At 44.8% G+C, this 18,458-nt stretch overlaps 1 long non-coding RNA gene and 1 other non-coding gene across 5 annotated transcripts; both read left to right on the forward strand.

Moving 5' to 3' along the window:
• The first annotated feature begins 272 nt into the window (after window positions 1–272).
• LOC128108528 (uncharacterized) lies at window positions 273–17,857 on the forward strand. Of its 4 annotated transcripts, none has more exons than XR_008217498.1 (5): window positions 273–2,833; window positions 3,060–3,121; window positions 3,562–9,100; window positions 11,928–17,634; window positions 17,748–17,857. It is a non-coding gene; the product is annotated as an uncharacterized LOC128108528 (long non-coding RNA). The 4 variants fall into 4 exon arrangements; XR_008217501.1 differs by having other exon boundaries at window positions 285–2,833; window positions 11,928–12,024; window positions 17,748–17,851; XR_008217499.1 differs by lacking the exon at window positions 17,748–17,857 and having other exon boundaries at window positions 285–2,833; window positions 11,928–12,024; window positions 17,531–17,635.
• Window positions 3,233–3,354, forward strand: LOC128109194 (small nucleolar RNA SNORA26). The gene has a single exon (XR_008217734.1). It is a non-coding gene; the product is annotated as a small nucleolar RNA SNORA26 (small nucleolar RNA).
• Window positions 17,858–18,458: the final 601 nt, after the last annotated feature.

The following is an 18,458-nucleotide window of genomic DNA, read 5'->3' on the forward strand; positions in this document are numbered from 1 at the left end:
TGCATTAACACAAGTATGGAATGTGCAGTGTGCACATTGGTTCTATGTTTGAGCAGGTAAAAGGCATCTGTCAATCTTATAAGCCCATTTGGACTGTGTAACCAAACCTGTACCCATGTCCTATGAAAGAATGGCATGTAGTAATAAGTCATGAGGATTTTTTTTTTTTTTTTTTTTTTTTTTTTTTGGTTTTTCGAGACAGGGTTTCTCTGTGTAGCTTTGCGCCTTTCCTGGAACTCACTTGGTAGACCAGGCTGGCCTCGAACTCACAGAGATCCGCCTGGCTCTGCCTCCCGAGTGCTGGGATTAAAGGCGTGCGCCACCACCGCCCGGCTGTCATGAGGATTTTGTAGCCAATAAGATTAATCATGTCTCATCCAGTCTCAGAACACCAGCCTGCCTAAGAGACTGCAGGACTAGGAAGCCTCATTCAGCTCCTTGTCCAGAACTTTTCTTAGGTTTCTCAGGCTCTATGTTTGGATATTTGAGCCTCCACATTGGACACCATATATAATCGAATTTTCCTTTGGGCTGCCAACTCACAAATAATGACATGGAGACTTATTATGAAAGCTCAGTCCATAGCTTAGGCATATTCCTAACTAGCTCTTATAGCTTAAATTAACCCATTTCTATCCATCTATGTTTTACCATGTGGCTTTTTACCTTTCTTTCATTCTGTATGTTTGACTCCTTCCATGTCTCTTTGGCATTCGATTATCTCCTTCTACTTCCTCTCTCTGCCTGGAAGTCCGGCTATAACTCCTGCCTAGAGCTCTGTGTTAAACATTTTGTTGTGGGAGATGTTCTATGGTGATGTGTTGCTTTTAGAACATAATTTTACTTTATATTCCTTTTAGATTGATTTGCCTTAAAGTTCTGCTGAATACACATACACACATATATACATACACACATACATACACTAATTTATTTTTCATCTTTCCCCTTTTTACTTATTTTTTTTTAATGTGCATTGGTGTCTTGCCTGCATGTATGTCTGTGTGAGGGTGTCAGATCTTAGAATGACAGACAGTTGTGAGCTGCCATATTGGTGCTGGGAATTGAACCAGGGTCCTTTAGACAAGCAGTCAGTGCTCTTAACCGCTGAGCCATCTCTCCAGCCCTCTTTTCTCTTTTTAAAAAAATTTATTCATTTAATTATTTTAATGTGTATGGGTGTATGTCTGTGCACCACCTGTGTGCCTGGTGTCCTCACAGGCCAGAAGAGAGCATTGGATCCCCTGGAACTGGAGTTATAGATGCTTATGAAGCACCATGTGGGTGCTGGGATCAGAATCTGGGTCCTCTGGAAGAAGAGTCAATGCTCTTAACCATCGAACCAGCCTCTCCCTTTACTTTCCTATCTCCTTCTGAAACACTAGTCAAATCTGAATCTGTTCTTATTGTCCCTCTGGACAACTACGGATCCACCTAGTATTGAAAACACATTTAGCACACCTACGATCCTAGCTTAGCCAATGAAATGTGCTCAGAGCACTGAGGTCAGGCTCCAGCTGGGCAGCATCACCCTACCATGCATCCTTCCAGGTTGCCACTGAATGACTGAATTAGCGTCCTAAGATTTATTTATCAGTTCCGAGAGCCTTCGTTTGCAGCTGGGCTCCAATTGCCACAGTTAAACAAAAGTAATATCTCCCAGTTGTCCAAATACACTGGTGTTCTGTCATTTCAACATGGTCGTGACTGGCTGCTAATATTCCTAAAATTGGTTCAGCTTCTTCTTCTACCCAAATCACCTTAGTCAAACCTTAACCACAACCAACACCAGATCCTACCATTCTCCTGGGCAGAAACACTGGTGCCGCTTTTTAATTATTCTTGGTAAAAATTGAAGCCAACGGGGCCCTCGGAATGCCTTGACCACAGGCACTCACTCATCCCAAGCCACACTGCTCCTGTATCTTTCAGTTCCATTTACCCTCTGGGGCCCTCAAGTTGGCATGCACTTTCCTTTCTACCTCTGAGCTAAGAGCAAGCTGTTCTTTCAACCTCTCTATCTTCTTCTCTATAGAGGAGCCTATCTCCAAATAGCGACTCATTCTGAGTTCAAATCCCAGAATCACCCTTGCTAGGCTGCTCTCTGGCCCGAGTAAGTCGCTCAACACGTCCCCGTGTCCATCTACACCTTGAGGATGGTTAAAAAGAGAATTGTGAGATTTTTAACTTGCAAACAGATTGGGCAGCAGGTGGAAAATGACTTATCATTTTAGCAATACTCCTATTTTACTCCGTTCATCTACTGTTGGCCATGTTCAAGTCCGTCATCTTGAGTACACTGATGGTAGCCCACCTCACCTCTCCCCCCAACCCCCAAATCCTACTTCTGGATGATTATTTTCCATGAACACAGAAAATGAACACGGAAAAAGGCTGGTCCTTCCAGGCTAGGGAGGGCCCTGGGAGTGAACTAGCTGAACAAGACTAGTTCTAAGTCGGAACACATCGAGCACCGGCATAGCTTTAGGAAAGGAATGTTCTTGACCTGGAGCAACCTCGAAGAACTTGGGTTCACTCGGGAGACCACCAGAGGCCCCGCGAGGAGGACCAGGCTTAAGTACAGGGTCACCAGCAACATGGCAATGGGTGGAGGACCTGCCGCCGGCAGCCAGTGGCCCCGCGGTCCCGGCGATGGACTGCCCTACCATGCCCGCCCACAGTCTTTCTGAGGATTGGCTGCTCTCTTTCCTGTCCTGCCCCCTCCGAAAGGCCCGCTGATTGGCTGCGGCTTTCTGGCCAGCCCCGCCCCACTCCCCGGCGCTGGTATCAGCGCAGAGTGCTGCAGCTCGGTCTTTCTGTCCCCGGCTCGGTGGTGAGTGTCCTCTGGGAGGGTGTCCTGCGGGAAGATCGGCACGTGTCCCCTCGAGCTTTGCCCGCCCCGAGCTCAGCTGCTCCCGGCGGCCAGAACGTAGGGGTAGAGCAGTCCTCGGTGGCCCGGGGGGCGGGCGGCCGTGCCCAGCCCGGGGCCGCGCGAGACACAATGCCCCCTGCGCTGTCCTGCCCGGGCGCCCTCACCACCGCCCTTTTTTTCTCCGCAGACCGACCTTCCGGAGCCGATCCCCAGGGCTCAGTCGTGCGGCCTCCTCGGACCCAGGCGCAGGTACGTCCCGGCATCGGTCGAAAGAAGGCCCAGGCCACGTGGCCCAGGCGACCGAGTGTCCCCGGCCCGTGTTTGTTGAGCTGCTTAGGTCCTCCCGAATCGCCCTTTCCTGTGCCCTTTTAAGGTTGTCGCGGTACTTTAAGAGGCTAACACAGAAGGGTAAAGGAACTCTCCATAAAACCCATGGAGGAGATTGTACGCCTTCTCTTTGGATCCTGTCTGGAGTCACAGATGAATCAGAAGAATTAACGTGGCTTCTGGGGATTATGAAGTAGTGAATTAGAATTAAAAAAGAACTGGGCTGCTTAGTTTAATTTGATCGAGAGAAAAGTCCAGAAGAGTACATTTACTTGCCTAGAAATGAAGTTTGAGATCAGCCGAAAAGAACATATTTTAGTATTTTCCACTTACCTGAAACATTTTCATTCATTTTTTTACAGGCTGAAAACTACAAGAAAGAAACCAGTGAGCAGAATGCCTTGAAGCCGGCTCCAAGGGGGTAATGCCTCCAAGGTGAAGTAGGCTGGCCCGTGTCCCGCCTTGGTATTAGGGCGTGGTAACAGATTCATTCTCACTTTGTTGCTGAGATAGGTGCTGAAGTCCCATTTTACAGATAGAGAATGAGGGCCCTGTGAGAGGATCCCTGAGTAGTCTTGTAGTAATTGATTGCACTGAAGGTAGTTTCCCCCAAATTATCAATATGTTAGGTGGTGGTTCGATTGATGTTTCTCTATGCCTGGCTGCCCTAGAACTCAGAGTGTCCCACTTCTGCCAAGGTGCAACCAAAAGGGAGATTTGCTAGATCATTAGAATGTGTTGGTATAGGGGGTGGTTCTTGTATCCCCCTTGCATGCTAGGACAAGTTCTTTGCTAGGGCCTAGTCATGAGCCTGCAGTCAAGATGTTATTAGCCTGTATATTGCTGCATATCACTCATTTTCCAGAATCTTAAATAAAAGCTTTTCCTGTGTCAATCCCATAATGGTCTTTTTCTTTTTTTAACTAATCATATGTGTTTGAGTCTTTGCACTGGAACACGTGGGTGTCAGGACAACTTGGGGTAGTCTGTTCTACTGTGTGGATCCCTAGGATCAAACTTGGGGTGTCAGTCAGGCTTGGTGCCGGGTACCTTTAGCTGTGGGGTTGTTTTGGCTTTTCCAAACATAATTTCTTATATATTGAATGAAAAGAAATAAAAAGGAAAGGGTATGACTGCTCCTAGGTACGTTAGAAGAGAAACTTAAGTAGATAAAAGAGAAACCATGGGTAGAGGCAGAGTCATCTGTCTGAACCCAAAGGACATAACCAGACTGAGGTGGGGGGAGAGGGGAACCAGGGAACCCGGTCCAGCACTCAAGAGGCCAAAGGGTGGGTAACAACTTGTGGAGGAAGGGCAGCCCAGCACCTGGGCTGGAGACTTCAGGTTAGAGGGTGGGGTATGCCAACCATACCCTGTAACAGGGACTGAGGGATGCTGGGAGAACTTGGCAGTCAGGTCCTCTTTGATGAGTAGGTACCTCAACCTTTTGTTGCAGGTTTGAAACTTGAACCCTTGATTTCCATTCTGCTGGGCAGGGTCTGTGTGTGTGAGACACCAGACATGTACCAACACATGCACCTTTTTACATGTTTCCAGGGATCTAACTTGTCATTAGGCTGCATGGCAGGCTCTTATTTTTCAAGTAAGGTCTCGTAGAGGAAGCTGGCATCAAGATACAATGTATAAAATTATCAGTAACAGTTACAGTTTGTGTTTTAAATACCAGTTGTTTCTGTTTTACACAATAGCTTTAATGTTAAATAAAAGCACTTCTGTGACCCAACTAGATAAAACTCAGCAGTTAGCTACAGTCATACTGGCCACATTGTCAAGTGCTCGGTAGCCACATGTAAGAATTTTACTGAAAACAATAGACCATTTTTGCCCTCTATATACAGGCTATGTAGTTTTGACTGTCTCAGAAGCAAAATTAGGTCATTTGGTAGACTTTGTCTTTAACACCGGTTTGAACTGGAATCCTGGGAAGCTCTGAAAACAGTTTTGAAAGCAGCAAGGCAGGCTGGAGAGCTGGCTCACCAGTTGAGACAACAAACGTGTTGCTGTTGCAGAGCGTCTGGGTTTGGTTCCCATCAACCATGTGGAGGCTCACAACCAACTCCAGTTCTAGTGGGTCTGGCACTTAGGACCTCTGGGTACCGGGCAAGCTCCAGACTCAAACTCTAAAAATTAAAAAAATATACCCAAAGTACCTCATGTGGGCTTTTGTGCTGTAATTTCTGTGTTTAGGTTGCAATGTTACAAACAGGAGGCCACACAAAGAGACAGGAAGGAAACAGGCAGAGACTTGTTGGTTTCTGAGTATGTACTTGTTGAGTCCATTTAAATTAGAAATTTAAGATATATACAGAATACAAAATAGTCAAGTTATAAATTTTTACAGGGATTGAGGATAAAGGAAGAAAGCGATTTTTAACTGCCCAACACTCCTCATTCTCCTCCCTCCTCCTCTCTTTTTTCTCTTCTTTTTTTTTTTGAGACAGACTCTCTAGTCCTGGTTGACCTAGAACTCAATGTAGACTAGGCTGGCCTCAAACTCAAGAGACTCGACTGCCTTGGATTAAAAGCGTGCAACGGCACTCCTGGTGCTTCTATTTCCTGCTGATAAGACTCCAAAACAAGCCGAGCGGTGGTGGCACACACCTTTGCAGATCTCGTGTGAGTTCAAGGCCAGCCTGGTCTACAGAGTGAGTTCCAGGACAGCCAAGGCTACACTGAGAAACCCTGTCTGTCTCTTAAAACTAAAAATAGCCAGGTGGTGGTGGCTCACGCCTGTAATCCCAGCACTCGGGAGGCAGAGGCAGGCGGATCTCTGTGAGTTCAAGGCCAGCCTGGTCTACAGAGCTAGTCCAGGACAGGCTCCAAAACTACAGAGAAACCCTGTCTTGAAAAACCAAAAAATAAAAAATAAATAAATAGATAAATAAAAAATAACCAAAAATAAAAAGACTCCCAAATGAAAAAAAATTTTTTTTGGTTTCTTTTGGTTTTTGAGACAGGATTTCTCTGGCCTTGAACTCAGAGATCCACCTGCCCTCTGCCTGTCAAGTGCTGGGATTAAAGGCGTGCACCGCCACCTCCCCACTACAAAATTTCTCATTGCAGTCTTAGTATTTCTGCCTGTTAGGACCAGTCATTCTTCCTTCAGAGACATTTCCATAGAGAATCACGCTGGCCTCTAGCTTTGCGTTGACAGTTTACAGTTTGCAGGTGTCCGAGAGTTTGCACTCACCTTGAACATTTGAGCCCTGTGTGCTCTCAGACTTAGTAGTTCTTCACCCAGAGCTGGCTTGCTGGGCCCTGGGTTAACAACTCCATGTATTACCACACTCCACTTTCAGAGGCTGCATGATTCACCCATGAAGGCAGTGGAAGATGTTTAGAGACGTTCAGCCTGTATCACATGCTGACATTTCCCCAAGGCCAACGGGAACACCTCTGTACCCTGAATGTATACCCAAACTACAGGTTCTTGTTCAATTTGCTTTGGCCTCGGCAAGATCCACAAAGGTAACACTGAGAAGGTCTGCAGGAGTTTTGTGTGCAAGTTTTCTTTCAGAGTGAGTTAACTTTGCCGCTCCTTTTCTCATAATTGGCCGTTGGTACACCTCAGATTTCTGGCCCCCAGTCACTTCATGGATTCTGTAGCTGACTGGATGAGGTCTCTTCAGATGTAACAGTTATTGGATAACTTAGCGCTGTCAGTGGATCTCAGCCTCCCTAACACTATGAACCTTAAATACAGTTCCTCATGCTGTGGTGACCCCCAACCACAAAATTACTTTTGTTGCTACCTCATAACTTATGATTTTGATACTGTTATGAATCACAATATGAGTTTCTGATATGTGGCATCCCCCCTCACACATACATACACAAAAGGGTCAAGACCCACAGGTTGAGAACTGATGTTAGATGAACCAAGTTACGACCAATACCAGCAATAGCTACTATGGTTAATTTCACAAGCTACTCATGAAGTATTAAAGAAGAAAAGTACAAATTATCTGTGGAGAATTGATGGTTTAGGCATTATACCACCTCAACCTTCATTTTTTTCCACCTATTAAGGGTAAATTTATGTTTCTCCAATTGTTGAGGAAATGGGGGTGATATTTGAAGTGCCACATTATGGCAGACAGCACCACACACCTCCACACAGAATCTAAAGCAAAAAAAATGTGTCCTGAAAACTGCCCGTGAGCTGTTTCAGTTAGTTTGAGCTGGTTGTGGTAGCTCACAACTTTAATCTTTGCACCTGGGAGGCAGAGGCAGGAAGATCTCTGAGTTTGAGGCCAGCCTGGTCTACAAGGCTAGTAGTAGTTCCAGGGCAGCTAGAGCTGTTACTTGAGAAACTCTGTCTCGGAAAAAAAAAGAAAAAGAAAACAAAAGAAGGAGCTAGTTTGAAGCTAACCGTTTTTCTATGGGTACGGGGGTGGGGGTGGGGGGGGAATCAATATGATCAATTTTCAAGTACCTAACAAAGTGGATGCTGATGTCTCCAGTCTGAATAATGCACTACCTGGGGCTGGGCATCTAGAATTCTTGTGCTTTGGAACCCACGCTGCAAATACCACATACATTTATTTGGAGTTGAATGTAACACTGAAAAAGAGCATTTTGTAAGCTCTGAACGTTTTACATACTTTTCCAGGTCAAAGTCTGCAGAGTTATTTTTATTGTATGAGGGATTTCTCTGCACGTACTTCATGCTTGCCCGAGGGCACTGGGTCTCCTGGAACCAGACAGTTGGAGGCTGCCATGTGGGTGCTGAAACCAAACCGGCCACTACCCCACTTTCTCACCAGGAATGCATAAGCACTTCGAAACACTTTTCATGTTTTATGAACCTTCTCACTCAAGGTTTGCAATATTAAATATAAGATAATTTGAAGTTACTTGCTAAGTGAAGGAATGTGATCTGCGCTGATAGTCCTTTACTGGAGGGGTCGCTTTGCCTTTGAGGGAGGGGATAAGGACTGCGATAAGTGTTTGCACGGGGGGAAAGGCACTTCAAACTATAAATGTCGCCTTATCCCACTTAAGAAAAAAAAAATCATGAGCTAGAGAATGAGTGGGAACAGCGGGAGCAGTTAACTCCCTTACCCAGGGTACCAAGCTCTGCCTCAGGCACTAAAGAATACTCCAATGGGACCAAAGAAGCTCCCTTTGCACGGCAGGGGTAGATGGCAGTACCCGTAGGTCCCCTAGCTGGGAGCGGTTGGTTAACCCCAGTGACTCAAAGTGAAACACCCCGGGGACCTGACGAAAGCAGCTAGGTTCGCGGGACGCGAAAACACTGGTAGACACGTCTGCCAATCACCGGTGGGTGGCTCTGCTTGCATGTAATAGGTTAAGCCCAAGCCCCAACTCCACCCCTTCTGCCTGAATCCCCGCCTCGCCAGAGTTCGGGCCCTCTGCTGACATCCGGAGAAGGAAATAACCGTAGCCTGAGCTTGCTATTGGAATTCAGGGTACAGAGGCGTCCCGTTTCCCGGACCCGTTTCACGCCGATCTGACGGGTCCTGTTGTCTCTTTCCTACCGTCGGCCTAACGTCCTGTGTCCCACCATCACCCAGTCCCAAGCAGATGGTGGTTTTACCTGTACTTGGAGGAAGATGAGTCGCCTAGACCTTGTCAACCCATTTCTTTTGAAGCCGTCTTAGCTCTACACTTACATTTCCTTCTGTATAGTTATGCAAGAGGCATTGATCTCGCGGGCGGGAGGAATATGGCAATTACAACTAAATATTAAATCATTAAAGTAGCACCCAATCGACAGTTATAAACATTGTTCAAGAAAGAACTCGGAGACAGGAAGGCAAGTCCCATCATGCCTGCTGTCTCTCCATCCACGGTAATCTTTTCTTCCGGGTCGCGCTTGCTTTACATCCAGCCAGGATTACTCCTGCAAGCAGTTTGGTAAGGCCTCTCTCCTGCAGATCCTGTACTTATCTCTCCCTAATGCAAATCTGATCATGTCTCTCAAATCCGACCCGAGTCTGTCAAATGTCAAATCCTGTGATCCCTTGTTGCTTAGAGGCTCTGGCAGACACTTTTTATTCCACTATAACAGACGACAAGTAAATACACGGAAAATTTATGCAGTTTGTCGAAATTTCACTAACAAATCACACTCAGGCATAAACATAACCAGCATCCTGGAATGTTTCCCCTCAGACACTTAATCACTCTCCTCCACCCAGGGGGACCATACCCTATCTTCTGGTAGAGAATTAGCTTTGTGTTTACACAGGTCCAGACATGTCAACATGTATTTTGTTTCTGGTTTCTTTAACTTGCTGTTGTGAGGTTCGCCCATATTTTTCGCAGTTTGTTTATGAGGATGTGTTGCATTCCATTGTGTGAATGCAATAAAATGTATCCAGACAAATGTTGATGACCACTGGAGTCATCTACATTTTGAAACTATTAAAATAAAATATTGCTTCTGTGGCCATAACAATGACATCCTTTGAGTATGATACACGGTAAGTGTATCTCTTGGTCATATGCAAAAAACAGAAGTCTTGGATCAAGGATATGGCCATGTTCAGATTTACTGGATTTTTTTTTTTAAGTTTTCTGAAGTGTTTGCTTTAATTTACACTCCCATCAGCAACATATAGGAGTTGAAGTTCAACATTCCCATCAACACTTTTTTTTTCCATTTTGGTGGGTGATAATTGAGTTGCCTATTTTTTTTTTTTGATTTTCATCTCTGTGATAATTAAGTAGAGTGATTTCATATTTTGTTTGTTTTTATTCTGAGACAATGTCCAATATAGCCCAGACTTGCCTGGAATGCATCATGTAACTGAGGATGACTTAAAAACAAACAAACAAACAAACAAAAACCCCAACATTTTCTTGTGGGGGGGGTGAGGAAAGGTTGCCCCATGGTGCACATGTAGAGGTCAGAGGACAACCCCTGGGGGTTGGCTCTATCCTTCTATCCTACGGGTTGTGGGGGTGGAATTCAGGTCATCAGGCTTGGCAGCAAGGGTCTTTCTGCTGAGCCATCTACCCACATGCTGGATGATCTTGGCCTTGATGGAGAATGTGGATCCTTCTCTGTACAGACATTTACTACCATGCTAGCCCATTGAGCACTTTTTCCATCTGCTTATTAGCTACTCAGACATAGCTTCGTGAAGCATCTGCTAATTTTTTTTTTGTGACTCCCCTATTTTTTTCCTGAATGTTTGGTATCTTCCTGGCATTTGAATATGAAGCATCTTGAATATTCAACAATTTTTAAATAATTTTATAAAATTAAATCCCTTAAACTTACCATATAGATTCTGTTGCTAATAGTTTATGAAACTGGCTTTATGATATTTCCAACCTTTCCTCTATCCAACTTAACACATGCATTTCGTTGTTGTTGTTGTTGTTGTTGTTTTTATTTTGTTTCTCTGTGCAGGCTTGACTGTCCTGGAACTCACTATGTAGACCAGGTTGGCCTTGAACTCAGAGATCTGCCTCCTGAGTGCTGGAATGACAAGTGTGGACTGTCTTGCCTGGCTCTGTAATGCTTTTAATAAGATGGATGTGGTATAAGCTTGGAACCTAGGGCTGGGTGGTTGAAGACGGAGGATCTCAAATCTGAAGCCAGAAGGGGGTGCAGTGAGGGCTTCAGACTGAGAACCTATCTGAAAACACCAAAGATAGCCCAGGAGCGGGCTCAGCAGGTGCCAAGCCCGACAATCGGAGTTGGATCCCGGGGCCCCATGTGGTAAAGGGAGAGAGCCAACTCCTGGAAGGTGTCCTCCTCAGACCTTCACATTCATGCTATAGCACACATGCATGTACAAGCACACATATGTACAGGCATGCATGTGTACATGAACTAAATAAGTGAATAAACAAATGTAATTAAAATAGTATTGAAAACAAAGGTGCTAAGACAGGCAAATTGTTGAATATGCAAGATGCTTCATAAGACAGGCATAGTAGAGCACACCTTTAATTTCTGGACTGATGGTCCTGGGTTCTATAAGAGCGGGCTGAGCAAGCCACGAGGAGCAAGCCAGTAAGCAGTACCCCTCTATGGCCTCTGCATTAGCTCCTGCCTCCAGGGTCCTGCCTGGTTTGAGTTCTTGTCTTGACTTCGCTCAGTGGAATATGACTTGGGATAAGTAAGCCAAATAAACCCTTTCCTCCTCGTGGCATTTTGAATGTAATTGGGCCCCATAAGCTCACAGGGAGTGGCACCATTAGGAGGTGTGGCTTTGTTGGAATAGGTGTGGCCATGTTGGAGAAAGTGTATCACTGTGGGGCTGGGCTTTGAGGTCTCCTATATGCTTAGCTGTTAGGGAATGTTAGCGTTCTGGCGCACCCCTTGGGTACCCGCCCAGCATCCTGACATCTTCTTATGTAAAGTCCCCTTTAAGAGAAAGCCCTTCACCCTTCTCTCTCTCTTCCTTCCTCTCTCCCTCTCTCTCCTTTCATGAAGCTGCACATAACTCCTCTTCCTCTCTTTCTCTCTCTCTCCTTCTTTTTCTCTCTTCCTTCTCCTCTCCCCCTTTAATAATAAAACTTTCCATGTGGATGTCATATCTGCATGGTGTGAGTAACTCCCCCCCCCCCCCCCGCCCCCGTGCCATGTAGACACCCACCACATCTGCATGGTGTGTCTCCCTCACCCGCCTCGGGGTACCTTGGCTCAAACCCACCAAGGTCACAGTGTGCCATTTTACAACACAAGCCACACCCAGTATCTCAGACCACCTCCTGTTGCCTGCAGGTCAAGATGTAAGAATACTCAGCTCCTTCTCCAGCACCATGTCTGCCTAAATGCTGCTGTGTCCTCCCAGGACAATAATAGACTAAACCTCTGAACTGTAAGTGAACCACCCCAGTTGAATGTTTTTCTTAGTAAGAATAGCCACGGTGTAGGTGGAAGTTTCTGTCCCACCAGCAGCTCCCAAATAAACACACTGAAGCTTATATTAATTACAAATGTTTGGACAATAGCTCAGGCTTATTACTAACTAGCTCTTAGAACTTAAATTAACCCATTTCTATTAATCTATATATTGCCATGTGGCTCATGGCTTTACCTGTCCTCTAGCTTGTCTTGCTCCTTGTGTTTCCTGGTGACTCCACTGACTCCGCCCTTCTTCCTCCCAGCATTCTGAGTTTGACTTTCCCATCTATACTTCCTGCCTGGCTACTGGCCAGTCGGTTTTTTTATTAACCAATGAGAGTAATATATATTCACAGTGTACAGAGGACACCATGGCCATGGTGTCTCTTCACGGTAGTAGAAACACTAAGATACTCCTCAAGCTACTTTTGGTGATGGCATTTCATCACAGCAATTGAAACCCGGTTAAGATTGTGAGATATGGAGGTGCCCACATACCATTTCTTTGTGTGGATAGCCAACTGTTCTAGTATGTTTCATTTAAAAGATCACATCCTCACTTGGAGTTGCCACAAGACAACTGGTCATGTCTAAATGGACTAATTTCCCAACTCTATTCCATTCTGTCAGTTGGACTGTGTATCTTTGTATCAATACCAAATGTCTCTACTACTATTGCTCTTATGACAAGCCTTGATGGTCTATCAGGAAATTTGATTATAAGTTCATTTAAATGTCTTGTGCAATCATTGGATACATGGTAGACAGCATAGACACAGTACATTTCAATTCTCACTGAAAACTTTTTGGAGTAGCCCTGCTCTGGAAGGCATCTAGAGGTCAGTTTAGGGGCCGTTGTTTCATAGCTGCATGCTCATGGGTTTAGTGTTGGGATATTCTTCAAAATATTTACCTATGCAGGGGCTGGAGAGATGGCTCAGCAGTTAAGAGCACCTGATGCTCTTCCAGAGGACTCAGGTTTGGCTCATAGAACCCACATGGCGGCTCACAACCATCTGTAACTCCAGTTCCAGGAGATCCAACACCCTCTTCTGACTTCCATGGGCACCACACAAGTGTGTAGTACTGTCGTGATGTATTGTGTCCCCCAATATACTGTGAACCAATAAAATTTACCTGAAGATCAGAGGAAAAAGCCAACCACTATATAGAAATCAGGCAACAGTAGCACACACCTTTAATCCTATCACTTGGCAGGCAGGGATCTGTCTGGATCTCTGTGAGTTCAAGGCCACACTGGAAACAGAGTCAGGTGTGGTGGTACAAGCCTTAAATTCCAACACTAGTTAACCATGGAGGTCTGGAGGTCTGTACAGACAGACAGGAAGTGACAGAGCTGGACAGGAAGAGGAAGTGATGTAGCTGGACAGAGAGGGCAAATCGGATGGCAGAACAGGAAGGCATATGTGTATGGGCAGACAGGAAGTCTTGTCTTTGGAAGCTGCGGAGTTGATGAGGTGAGGTTAGCATTTCCTTATTTCTCTGATTTCTCAGGTTTTCACCCCTATATCTGGCTCCGTGTTTTTTATTTAATAGGACCGTTTAGAAATTCATCTACATACTACACATATATACTTGTAGGCAAAACAGTCATACCATGAAATAAAATAAGCAATTTTTAAATATCAAAATATTTATGTTAAGCCTTTTTACAAGAAACTCAGAACACAGTTTCTTGGCAAGCAGAAGACTCTAGAACTGCACAGATTGGAGGTGTGCCATACCAACATGGCTCCTGCCACAAACAGTACTAATTCCACACGTCTCATGTAGTCTGTGTATGCCTGGAAGCAGTGTGTATGCATTACTTTACAGTTTTGGAGAGATAAATAAGATACCAAGTTCTTTTGCACTTGTACTTTTAGAAATGAAAATATAAAATGGGTTTCTTTGATCAGACAGGATGAAATACATAGCTTCAAATCATAAAAAGTTTCCTGTTGAAATACAGTGGCTACTAGGCAAGGGCTAACTGTTCATTTTGTTCAAGTGGGAGACTGAATAATGGCGTGTAAATAGGCCCACTCTCTAATCCTGGAGCCTTATACAGCAAAAAGGGCTTTGCAGATACAGTTCCACTCAGGAGCTCGAGATGGGACAATTGTCTTGGGTCACCTGTAAGGAGGCTGAAAGAGATCTGACCACAGGACAGAAGGGAAGAAGATCTGACCACAGGACAGAAGGTAGCATAATGCAGTGATAAAAATGTGTCTGCGGGCACCATGGGCTACGCTGCTGGCTTTGAAACCGGAAGAAGGCGACCCTAACCAAGAAATGCAAAGACTGCAGCTTTTGACGCTGGCACAGGTAAAGAAACATTGTCCCCTAGTGCCTCCAGGGGGTGTGGCCCAGTTGACACTTTGGTGTTGGCTCAGTGAAACTGATTTCTGATTCCTGGTCTCCAGGCCTCCAGAAGTGTATAATGATACATGCATACTGCTTCAAGGCACATACATGTTACAGCAGCCATGGGAGTTGATACAGTCTGTGACAGCAGCTGCACTGGTATGGAACACCTCGAATCAGTGAGGGTCCAATCTTACTCTTGCCAAGGAAGCATATGTGGCAGATCTCATGAACCCTGTTTTCTGGTGCAGACACACCTATATGTGTCCAACACCAACTTATCACAGAGTTCTTTGTGAAGGACACTCAGGCCTGGAAAGGCTGCTAACAACATCCGCTATGGCGGAACTCCAGGACTACAGTCCCTGAGGGGTTCCCTTGACAATGTCATCCGTTGCTTTTCATCAGCCAAGACCACACATAAACTGCCTCATTTTTTTTTCCTCACAAAATCTGATACCAAAGAGAGATGTTTTAGCTCAATTCATCTTTCTCTTCGGAACACTAGAAACATCAAGTCAGACGCAGCTCACACTTCTCTTGATAACTTTCGTCACTTTAGTAGTGATTGGGGGATGATGACAAGCCATTCTTCTTCCCGACCTCCCCTCAGTGGGGAATTCAAACAGCTGCCGCTGCTGCTCATGAAATCTCACTGGACATTCAAAACAGGGAAGAACCAGTGGCGGGAGGGCTCAGTTTTGCTTCTGTCCATGTGCATTCCAGGCAGATCTGCATCAAAGGTGTGAGGAGGATTGAAACACCTTTAATCTTGGCTTCAAAAGGCTCCACACACAATGGTCTTTACAGCAGAGCTCTGCAGATTTCAGCTCCAGGCCCTACTTGTCTACACATGTGTGAGGGTGTAAGAGCAGCTAACAGTTTTTTTAGCAAGGTGTAAGTACTGCTTCCCTTGAAAATGGTTTGAGGAACTGGGTGTGGTGGTGTGCACTTTTAATACCAGTATACTCACAATCCCAGCACTCTGATGGTCGAGAAAGGATGATTGCTGTAGATCTGAGGCCAGCCTGAGCTATACAATGAGTTCAAGGCCAGCTTAGGATACAAAGTGAGATCTTATCTCTAAAAGGCCTAAACAAACAAATATACAAATAAATTAATTTTTAAAGTCCAAGTTGGGGTTGGAGAAATGGCTAAACAGTTGAGACCATGAGAAATGGCTGTTCTGCTTTAGGACCTCAGTTTGGTGCCTAGTACCATGTTAGGCAGTTTACAACCACCTCTAACTATAGCTTTAGGGGATTTGATGGCCTCTTCTAGCCTTCACAGGCACCTACACACATGTACATGCACACGCACACACACACTTAAAAATGAAATAAAACTTAAAAAAAAGTAAGTACCTGTGTGGTGGTTTGAATAGGAATGCCCCTATAGGCTCATATATTTGGATGCTTGGTCATTAGGGAGTGAAATTCTTGACAGGGATTAGGGGGTATGGCCTTGTTGGGGTAGGTGTGGCCTTAATGGAGGAAGTATGTCACTGGAGGTGGGCTTTGGGGGTCCTGCAGATCCAGATGTAGAACTCTCAGTTCCTTCTCCAGCACCGTGTCTGCCTGCACACTGCCATGCTCCCTACCATGATGATAATGGACTGAACCTCTGAACTGTAAGCCAGCCCTGATTAAATGTTTTTCTTTACAAGAGTTGCTGTGGTCAAGGTGTCTCTCCACAGCAATAGAAGACTGACTAAGACAACATAATAATGTTATAAGGAAAACAATTATCACTAAGAAACTACTAGTCTCTCCTAAAATAAAAGATCATCTATATTATGTTCCCTGATACTCTGAATCTAGCTGGAAAGGGAAGTTTGCAACTATCCAATGTGTGTGTGTGTGTGTGTGTGTGTGTGTACATATGTGTTTTCTTGTGTTAAAATATATGTAATCCTGGCATTTTGGAAGTGGAAGCAGGAGCAGAGGTTCAAGGACATTGTTGACTCCCTAGGGAGTTTGAGGCTAGCCCGGGTTTCATGAAACCCTGTCTCATCTCAAACAAATAAATAATATGGATATAAAATGTATCCTTTTTACCATTTATAAGCATACAATTCTGTGGCATTGAATACATACACAATGTCATGCTACCACTACCCATTCCCAGGAGGTTTTCAGCCGTCCAACTAGAAAACTCTGTACCCGTTAAACAACAACTCCCCAGGCCCCCTTAGCCCAACTAGTCTACTTCGTGTCTTTGAGAATTTGACTATGCTCATTTTTATAAGTGGGATCATACATATATTTTCTTCTGATTTGCCTTATTTCACTCAGCCAAGGTTTGTCCATATTGTGGCACGGGTCAGAATTCTCTTCCTTTTTAAGGCTAGACAATCTCTCCCTATACTGTACACACCACATTTTGTCTACCCACTTATTTATTGCTGGGTACCGGGGCTTCCTCCTTTGGGCTATTGAATGGTGTTATGATGAATGTTGTTTATATACACTTACATAACACATACTTGTTTACTGTAGGTTTCACAAACCTCTAATCTGGAATTTGTATAATATAGGCAGTAGGTTGATTTTAGTGTTTGTGTTTATTTCCTTCTTTTTCTTTGAGACAGGATCTTACTATGTTGCTCTGGCTGTCATGGAACACTGTGTAGACTAGACTGGCCTTGAACTCACTAAGATCTGCCTGCTTATGCCTCCTAAGTGCTAGGATTAAAGGTGTGCACCATCACACCTGGAAAGAAATAGCTTTAAAAGTCCTTTGAAAAATAAAAAATAAAAAAAAAGAGTCCTTTGAGTTCCTGGTTGGGATCATTATGTCAGAGTCTTTGGAGGTGAGACTCAGGTATTCGTGTTAGTTGTAAACCTTACCACGTGATTCAATTGTGCAGCCGTGTTTGAGAAATACAGCCCTGAAAATTAATGAGCAACCAGCTCATTGCTGACTGCTGAGTCCTCAGCTATTGGCACTATTCTAGAGAGTTCTGAATACGTTAGGTGGTGGGGGCTAGATAAAGCGCGTCACTGGGGTGGACCCCCAGGGGAACCTTATCTATGCCTCTCCTTTTCTCCCCTCTCCTTCCTTCCCTTCCTGTGTCTCTCCTTCCCTTCCCCTCCCTTTCTGCTTCCTGTCAGCCAAGAAGTAAAGATGGTCTTCCGTCCGGAGCTCCAGTTGCCAGAATGTTTTGTCCAAGTGCATGGAACTAACTGAGCAAGCGTAGACTGAACCCTCTGAATCTGTGAGCTAATTAAGCCTTCCTTAAGATTGTCCTCTTATGTATTTTGATCACTGAGATGCAGAAGTGACGTGATACAGCTTCACCTAATGCTCTTGTTCTCTTTCATTCCATAGGATATCAACGACTCCCAGACCTTCCAATCCAATGTAGTCAAATGGAATTCACTTCCGTACTTTTAAGACCCTCAAGCCAAAGTATTAAACAGCTATAACTAAAGATCAGAAAAGTGATATGGTGGTATATCCTGCAAACCCAGCTCTGGGGAGGCCACGAGTCCAAGATCAGCCTGGGAGACACAATAAGACAGTGTCTGGCAAAAGCTACAACAAAGAAGAACCAAGTAGCAAGTCTCTGAGCAGCCAGCCTAGCTGGTGCTCATGATGAAGGGAACAGTGGCGCTGCCAGAGCTATGAGGGACCCTGTATGCTGAAATGTGTAGAACAAGCCTCAGCAACGAGACTCTAGACGTGTTCATTTCAGAACTGAAAAAAAAAAAACACTAATTTGAACACAATTAGTCCTCACTCCTGCTTTAGAATATGTGAAATTTTCAGAACAGTTCTACAGAATACAGCAAATGCCATTTCAATGCTAGCTTTTAGCTTCATTAATGGGAGTCTCTGGGAGGGAACTGCATATATGGGACATTGCGTTCAGGCTTTTGGCTAACATCTAGTGGGACTATACAAAGAGCGTGTTCTTCAGCACGGTGAGATTGTCGCCCAAAAGATGAAGGGAGAGAGAGAGAGAGAGGCATTGAATGGCTGGATGCATACCAAGTTCTGAAGCCCGAGACTAAGTATTCTCTATGCCTGTTTAACTCA

The sequence above is a fragment of the Peromyscus californicus genome, unplaced genomic scaffold (assembly GCF_007827085.1).
Source record: "Peromyscus californicus insignis strain IS unplaced genomic scaffold, ASM782708v3 Scaffold_13__1_contigs__length_99412109, whole genome shotgun sequence".
Classification (NCBI taxonomy): Eukaryota; Metazoa; Chordata; class Mammalia; order Rodentia; family Cricetidae; genus Peromyscus; species Peromyscus californicus.